At 36.2% G+C, this 8,547-nt stretch overlaps 1 pseudogene; it reads left to right on the top strand.

The window, feature by feature from the left end:
* The first annotated feature begins 2,007 nt into the window (after nt 1-2,007).
* On the top strand, nt 2,008-2,574 carry LOC133076358 (sperm-egg fusion protein Juno-like; annotated as a pseudogene).
* The last annotated feature ends 5,973 nt before the right edge of the window (nt 2,575-8,547 follow it).

Raw genomic sequence — 8,547 nt, forward strand, 5'->3', positions numbered from 1 at the left:
TATGATATGATCCAGCAATTCCACTCTTGGATATATATCCAGAGAAAAATGAAAACAGTAACTCAAAAAAATACATGCTCCCCAGTGTTCATAGCAGCACTATCTAAATACAGTAGCCAAGATATGGAAGCAACCCAAGTACCTCTCAACAAAGGATTGGCGTAAGAAGATGTGATTATATATATATAACCATATACATATAAAGGAATATTACTCAGCCAGAAGAAAAGAATGAAATTTTGCCATTTTCAGCAACATGGATGGACCTAGAGAATATTAGGCTAAGTGAAATGTCAGACAGAGGAAGACAAATACTGTATGATGTCACTTATATATGGAATCTAAAAAAATAATACAAATGAGTGTATATGTAAACATAAACAGACTCACAGGTATATAAAACAAACTTGTTAACAAAGGGTAAAGCGAAGGAGGTGAGGCAAATTAGGGGTATAGTATTAAAAAATATGAACTACTACATAAAATATAGATAAGAAACAAGGATATAATGCATAGTACAGGGAGTTAAAAATATTATCTTGTAATAACCTATGGTGTAGTATAGTCTGCAAAAATACTGAATCACTATGTTGAACACCTGAACTAATATAACATATATCAACTATACTTCAATAAAAAGAATGTATAAAAAACAATACAATAGATATTATTTTTAAATGGTAGATTTAAAAGAGAGATTTAGCATTTGAAACTTTATTATTGAAAAAGACATTTTAAACAGGCATGCTGCTATAGCGATAATTTATGTAAAAACTCAAGTGCAGCAATGGCATATATCTGTGTGTACATACATATATATATATATATACACACACACACACACATATATATGTGTATATATACCAAATCATATAAAAATAAAAATAAGTAAACTAACAATACGTGTGTGTGTGTGTGTGTGTGTGTGTATATATATATATATATACATACATATATATATATATATATAGTGATATTCAGCATATGGTTTCTATTGGTGTCATTTCTGGTCTCTTTTGATTTATTTTCTCCTGATTTGGGGTCACATTTTCATCCTTTGCTTGCCTGGTAATTTTTGGATGCAATGCCAGACACATTGAATTTTACCTTGTTGATCGCTAGATATTTTTACATATCTAAAAATATTCTTGTTGTTTTCAATCCAATTGGGTTAGTTGCATGTAGGTTCAACCTTACATAGAGCTAGAGCAAGTCTATAGTTTTGGACAAATTTTGTTTCACCAATTAAACAACAGCTTTCTGAGTATTCTACTCAATGCCCCATGATTTACAACATTTTTCCTCCTTAGCTAGTGGAACACAAATTATTAATTGCTCTGTGGAAAAAATTTTCTTTGAACCTGTTTCAGGTAGTTCTTTTCCTGACCTCAGGTATTTTACTCAAACCCATGTGTTGATCAGTACTAAATTGCATTCAGATCTCTGAAGCTCTCTTTCTGTACAACTTACTTCTCACCTGTACTATTCCCTAAAAACTCTAGTTGTCTTGGTCTCCACAGACTCTCAGTTTCTTCATCTCAACTCAGGGTGACAGGCAGGTCTGCCTGGTTTCCACTATTACCATTGCCAGGAGTCTCTTCAGGCATTTAGTGGGGACACTTTTACAGCTCACTTTATTTCCCTTTTCTCACATTCACTGCTTTGCACTGCCTCATTTCAAATGTCTGAAACTATTGACATACACATTTTTTTTTTCCAGTTCTGTGTTGTTTCCTTGTAACTCTGTCTTGAGGTGAAGAGGAAGTCCTCTAAATAAGGAGTTTTTACATCATCCAGAAAACTGTTTCACAAACAAATACTTCCATATACTTTCAATACTTATATTTGCATTTCTGTTTAGGGTTGCACTGGTGTCAAGTAGAATTGACCAGGAGCAGCTCTGAGCACCCTGCACCAGATCAAACACAAGTAGGATTTCCTTCCCCTCCCCTCCCCCTTCCCTTCTCCTTCCCTCCCCCTCTTTATCTCCCTCTCCTTCTCCCTCCATACATCTACTCCCTGAATGCCTGCTGCATGGCCAACACAAGCTGGGAAGCGCTTCAGGATGTGTCCTGGCTCTACAGTCTCAGCTTGGTTCACTGTAGATTGATGAACCCAGGCTGCCAGAAGCACTTTACCAAGGGCGTCTGCTTCTATGGTACTCCCTGAACCTGGTGCCTTGGATTCAGCATGAAGAGGGAATTTCGGACATGCCACTATACTGGGAGGACTATGAGCAGTGGTGGGCTGACGCTGCACGTCCTACACTTGCAAATCCAACAGGATTGGTGGTTGGGACTGGAGTCAGGAAGAATCGTTGCCCTGCAAGGACCCTCTGTTACCCTTTCTCGCATTACTTCCCCACCCTCACTGACCTGTGTGAGAAGATTTGGAGCAACTCCTTCAAGGCGAGTCCTGAGCATGGGAACAGTGGAAGTGTCTCCAGAAGTGGTTTGAACTTGCTCAGGGCAACCCCAAAAGGCCTTGGTCTGTCACTTTGCTGTTCCTGCCTCATTCCTGGAATTCTCCTACCCTCTCATGGTCTTCTCTCTGTTCCTGTCATTTCTTTCCTGAGAGCCTCTTCTTCTCCCACTCAGTCCTGCACTCTCACTAGCTATGGGCCAGCCTGAGCCATGGCAGCTTCCTTCCACAGACCCTTCCTTAAAAGGCACAGGCTGGGGGTTTGGTGGGACATTAAGGTTACAGGAGCTGATACCAGAGCCTTGCACATTGAATTCTAGACCCCCTCCACTGCTCTGCTCTGCTTTTCCCTGTCTGGGAGCAGCCCAGGCTGGAGATGCCAAGATGATCCACCCCCTCCTGCTTTTAGGGATTGTGGGGCTATGCTATAGGGTGCCAAGCTCTTTCTCATCCAGTATACACCCACCTCTTTCCATGGCTGAGCCAATGGTGACAGCCCTGGCTTTTAGTCCCATGATGGTGCCTCCAATAAAATGGCAGTTGACCTTAAAAATAAGTAAATAAATTAATTACTTTAAAAAATGGAGGGGACTTCCCTGGTGGCGCAGTGGTTAATAATCCGCCTGCCAGTGCTGGGGACACGGGTTCGAGCCCTGGTCCTGGGAAGATTCCACATGCTGTGGAGCAGCTAAACCCATCTGCCACAATTACTGAGCCTACACTCTAGACCCCGTGAGCCACAACTGCTGAGCCTGCGTGCCACAACTACTGAAACCCACGTGCCTAGAGCCCGTGCTCCACAACAAGAGAAGCCACCACAATGAGAAGCCTGCACACCGCAACAAAGAGTAGCCCTCCCAGGCTGCAACTAGAGAAAAGCCCGCGTGCAGCAACGAAGACCTAATGTAGCCAAAAATCAATCAATCAATCAATAAAAATAGTCATCTGGAACAGTATCAGGTATTAAAAAAGAAATGGCAAATAAATAAGTAAAGATTTATTCTGGTCAAGGAGGACCAAAAACAATCGCATTGTTTTTTCCAAAAGAAAGTTTCATGATACTGGTATTTCTCACTTAAAGTATTGGGGAAGCCTTGAACCATCATAAGGCATAGCTTTAGTCACGAAAAACTCAAAAGAAGCTGTGTCCCTACTGTCAATTATATCAGATTTATTTTTCATGCAGTAATTTAATGTTCTCAAACTAGACCTATTTCACTGAATTAATATTGCTAATTTTAACATTTATTTTTTGACTTGTATAAAATTATTAAATTTTCTTTGATTGAAAGTAATAAAAAATTTAAAATAACAAAACTTTATACCTAAATTCATGTTTGGACTTAAGACAACTAGCAGACCGCTAGCATTTCTGGCCACTGATCTTTGAAGTATTAGATTTCATAAAGGGTAAAATAGTCATTAGTTCTTTTTGGTGAGTGTCCACAACCTCTCCCAGCTTTGTTGATATGTGTGGTGTCCTATCAACTTAAAAACATGTTCAATCCCTCGAAAATTATTTTATTTTCTTTCAATACTAACTATCAGTCAGGACTAGTCTTGGAATAGAGCTCCCAATAATGCACATACTAAGTTTAGCAAATCTTTTTCAATATGATGGTAAGCCTCCAGTATTTTAATTGTGGTATGATTCAGAATTTCAAATTTTGTTTCTAAAGCTCCTGCTTGGCTTGTTCGAACTAGTGTTGATTAAACTGTCACATATATTTTTGTCATTGGGGGTTAAGGTAATGTGTGCAAAGCCAAAAAAAAAAACAAAAAACAAAAAATGCAGCCAGAATTGAGGATTGCCCTGTGAAATTTTCTATTGGGCAGTAAGTTCCAACATAATCTGTTTGTCCTTGTGCATAGTTCTTTGACGTCAAGGAATTCTTCTTAAGCTATATTTAGACTATTTTTTTCCTGATGATACTAAGTACAATCCTTTAACACAACAGAGGTTTAGTGAATGTAAAAGGAATATTTCACCATTTGGCCCCTCTTTGGATTGCTTGAACACCATTGTGTTGCCTTATTTCATTTACCGAAGTGTCTGGTACTAAGGATCTGCCCAAGGCATCTGCTTTAAAATCCCAACCCCCTTCTGTGCTAGCTACTAACTCTTAATTCTTCCTCTAAATTTCCAGAAGAACTTCTGTAACTAAATACCTGATATTGGTGATATCCAGTCATCTAGGATCCATTTGCTTGGTTGCATCTCAAAACTATTGTATTTAGTCCAAGAGTCTGTAAATATTTTAACATTTTTCTGAGGATATATCTAATTCCTCTTACACTGCTCAATACTGAACATTCACCTGTATTTATGGCATAAACTTACTCCCACCTTCCTTCACCTAGATATGACCAACTTCAGGGCTTATTTTTACTGATTCCCAAACAATAACATGACCTTCAATCCAGAGACTGTCATCAGTAAATCAGAAAGCCTGTTTTTTCCTTGGTTGCAAGTGAAATTGTGGTTCAAACCATGTGACATTATGAGCAGTGAGATCCTGGGGTCTCCAACATTGCCTCTAAAGGAATCAAAGCAAGCTTATCATAAAGAAAATGGACTCCCTCTAACATTTCCTGTCACATGATCTTGAATCTTGAACTGCTTCTACTTCATTCAAATATTTCTCTGATGTTTAACATAACATGATAGGTTTCTCTGTTCACTGGGCATGCTGATGTCATTTTATGTTGAAAGATGTCTCTTTTTATGCCCAGTAACAAGCTACCAATATGCTACAGTAAACATATTTCAAATCCAAAATCCAAGCAATCTTCAATGAGGTGTAATTTTTAATTCCTACCAAAGACTCCATTCTTTAAATTTCAGCAACCCTTAAAATTATTTGAGTGTTTGGATCACAATGTTCTACAAGCAATGTTTGAGCCACAGCCTTTTAATACCTTTTAATACTTATTTACTTTTAGGCCTCATTCAAATACGAGTCTCAGGACCTTGTGGATAGAGTCCACCATTCTCCCTAAATGAGAGATGTGATTCAGTAGAACCCAAATTTTCCTATTAGTTTCTGTACTACCTATTTTGTTGTGGGGGTCAGTAAAAAATAGGACTCTATTTCTCATTTTTGGATAGATACTTCAGCCCATTATAGTTGTCCCCAACGTTTCACAGACCCTGCTCAATTTTGAATTTTGTCTGGTTAAATCATTCAGTCTTTATTTGTTATATTGCTGACTACTGTCCTATTTTCCTGTCTCTCTAAGGAAGCAATTATCACTATACTTTCAACTTAATGCATCAATGGATTCTAATGATTTTTGCAGTCTAAGTGCTGTTGTATTCCTTTATGATAGTATACCAGTGAATTAAATCTTCCATTTAGAGAATCGTGAGAAAGTACTGAAGTCCACTCCACATAAATGTGGATAATGTTTGGCTGTATTACAAAAAAAATGGGTAAGAATGGGCTAGTTAAATTTATTTTGACATATCAATAACCTTTGTCTTGTTGCATTTCTTTATTATATCTCTTCCAGAAAAATCTCTTAGTGAAATTGCCTTGTTTGTTGCCCAATAGCCTTACTGTCAATCTCTATGAACCTACTGCCAGATGGAGTTGTTAAAAAGTTAGTTATTGGAAATCAATACTCTTACTTGGATCCATTTCTTAATCAGATGAATAATATCTTATTATATTCCCAGAATTCTGTATCTGTTAATATTTATTAGAGAAGATGGTCAGAGAAATTTAAAAGGTTTTCAAATGTCCAATTTTAATCAGGTAAAAGGTATATTCGGCTCACCTCCAATTTAAAAAATGGTAGGTTCAAATCTCTCCATTTGCACATAATACCATCTCAATTATACTTTAATGTAATGATGACAAAACACAAAACTAATTATCCTTTCATAATTTTCAGTCTTTTACCAGAGCATATCTGTACCCTCCACATTTTACCTGTGGGTCTTTTAGAGTGTTCTACCTCTAATGGGCATTGCATATTTACTGCCTATATCCGGTCATCTCTAAAAGTTTCTCATATTTCTTGTAAGCTTTTCTCCCATATAATTGCCTAAGACCTTGGCTCCACTTGTCAGGGATTGTGCTAGAAGATCCCTGTCTTTCAGTTAATCATTTTCAAATTATTCCCTCTTTCATCAATGGGGAAGTATTTACCTTATAAGTAAATATCATTTCTACTTAAGCAGCAACAACAGCAGAAGTATCAGAAGGTTTTCCAGTAACTGGAAGAACCAGTACTATTTACTCTTTTTTGCTTTAGTTTCTATCTTTATTCTACCCTTACCATTTTTGTTTTTGCTTTTTATTTACCAGTGCTGTCACATAACTAGGAAATAGTCTAATTACATTTGCCTTTATTTGGTGCTCCTTGTTTCACACTTTAACCAATTCCCAGGTCTATGTCGTTCAAATTTTACTTATATGTCCCAAATGATCTGCCATATTTGCCCATATAAGCTATGCAGGGATTCATAGACAGATATTCTGGAATCAAACTATCATGTTGTTTTTTTCTATCCTTTTTTATTTTGACAAAAAGCGCATTAGTAATTTTGATTGATTCATGGATCTGAAAATAAAATCCCATTCCTGTAACCAATCTATACCATTACAAATTGTTAAACTGTAAAAATAAATGAACGAATGAACTGAACAAATCAAAGAAAGCAAAAAGGAAGGAAGGAAAGAGGAAAGGAAAGAAAAAGAAAAGAAAAGAAAAGAGAAAAGAAAAGAGGGAGAGAGGAAAGTAAGGAAAGAGGGAGGGAGAGAGGAAGGGAGGGAGGGAAGAAGAGAGAGAAGGAAAAAAATCCCAAGTTTTACACAGCATTGAGCTTTCTTATTGATTACTGGGGGGTACAATCCCATCAGTTCTGGTAGAGGATAAGATGCAGCTCCCTAAGCTTCCCATTTGCTGCACTGGAATGCATTTTGGGTTCAGAATCTGAGACCTAAATTTGTGAGAAAGGAAAGTCACTTAGGAAAGGATCCTTTTATTTATTTATTTTTGGTATCTCACTAGTCAGTAGTCACATTTATTTGCTGTTTACTCCCCATCCTAGTACCCTTGCATTTCCCCTTCATATTCAATTGTTCTAATGCATTTGATGAAAGTTCTTCTATTTGTGTACGTTCTTTATTTTTATTTTCACTGAAGTATAGTTGATTTACAATATTATGTTAGTTTCAGGTGTATAGCATAGTGATTCAGTATTTTTACAGATTATACTCCATTAAAAGTTATTACGAGATAATTGCTATAATTCCCTATGCTATATAGTATAACCTTGATACTTATCTATTTTATACATACTAGTTTGTATTGCTTAATCTCATACCCCTAATTTGCCCTCCCCATTCCCTTTGGTAAACACTAGTTTGTTTTCTATATCTGTGAATCTGTTTCTGTTTATGTGTATTTTTAGTTTAGTTGCATTGTGCAATAGACTTCATAATTTAAACTTATTTTTAATCAAATAATTTTCAAATATTATCTGTATTGTTTATAAATACTAACAGTGTTCAACAGTATGCTTCATTAAATTGTCCTTCTTCATTGCTCTAGGGATGATCAACTAGATTGTTCTCTCATGCCCCATTACCACAATCTATATTAGTATATATACTCTGTATATATACTCTGTATATATGTGTAAGAATTTCTGTGGATATGTATCAAAAAATAAGATTCCTGCATCATAGTGTTCACATTCTTAATCTGACCAAATAATGCCAGATTGCTTTCCTGAATGGCTGCATCAGCCTTTTTCATTGCCAGTATTGCATGAAGCTTCCATATTCCATATTCCTGACAACACATGGCATTCATTATCCAACCTTTTATTTTGACAATCTAAAAAATATAAAGTATAGAGCAACATTGTTTTAAAATAGTAGTAATTAACGAATAGGTTTGAACATATATTGTTGTTTTGCCTTTATTCTTTTATAAATTACATTTTTTAACCTATTATTCTCCTTTGGTTCCTTCATTTCTTTATTGGTTTTTAGGCGTTTTTTTAGTATCTAGATATTCGCCTTTGTTTGCTTTAGATATTGCAAATATCTTTCTAAAAATGTCATGTCAGTTAACTTGATCTTGCTATCATTGAATGGAAATCTTTAATTT

Source organism: Eubalaena glacialis, chromosome 16, assembly GCF_028564815.1.
Source record: "Eubalaena glacialis isolate mEubGla1 chromosome 16, mEubGla1.1.hap2.+ XY, whole genome shotgun sequence".
Taxonomy (NCBI): Eukaryota; Metazoa; Chordata; class Mammalia; order Artiodactyla; family Balaenidae; genus Eubalaena; species Eubalaena glacialis.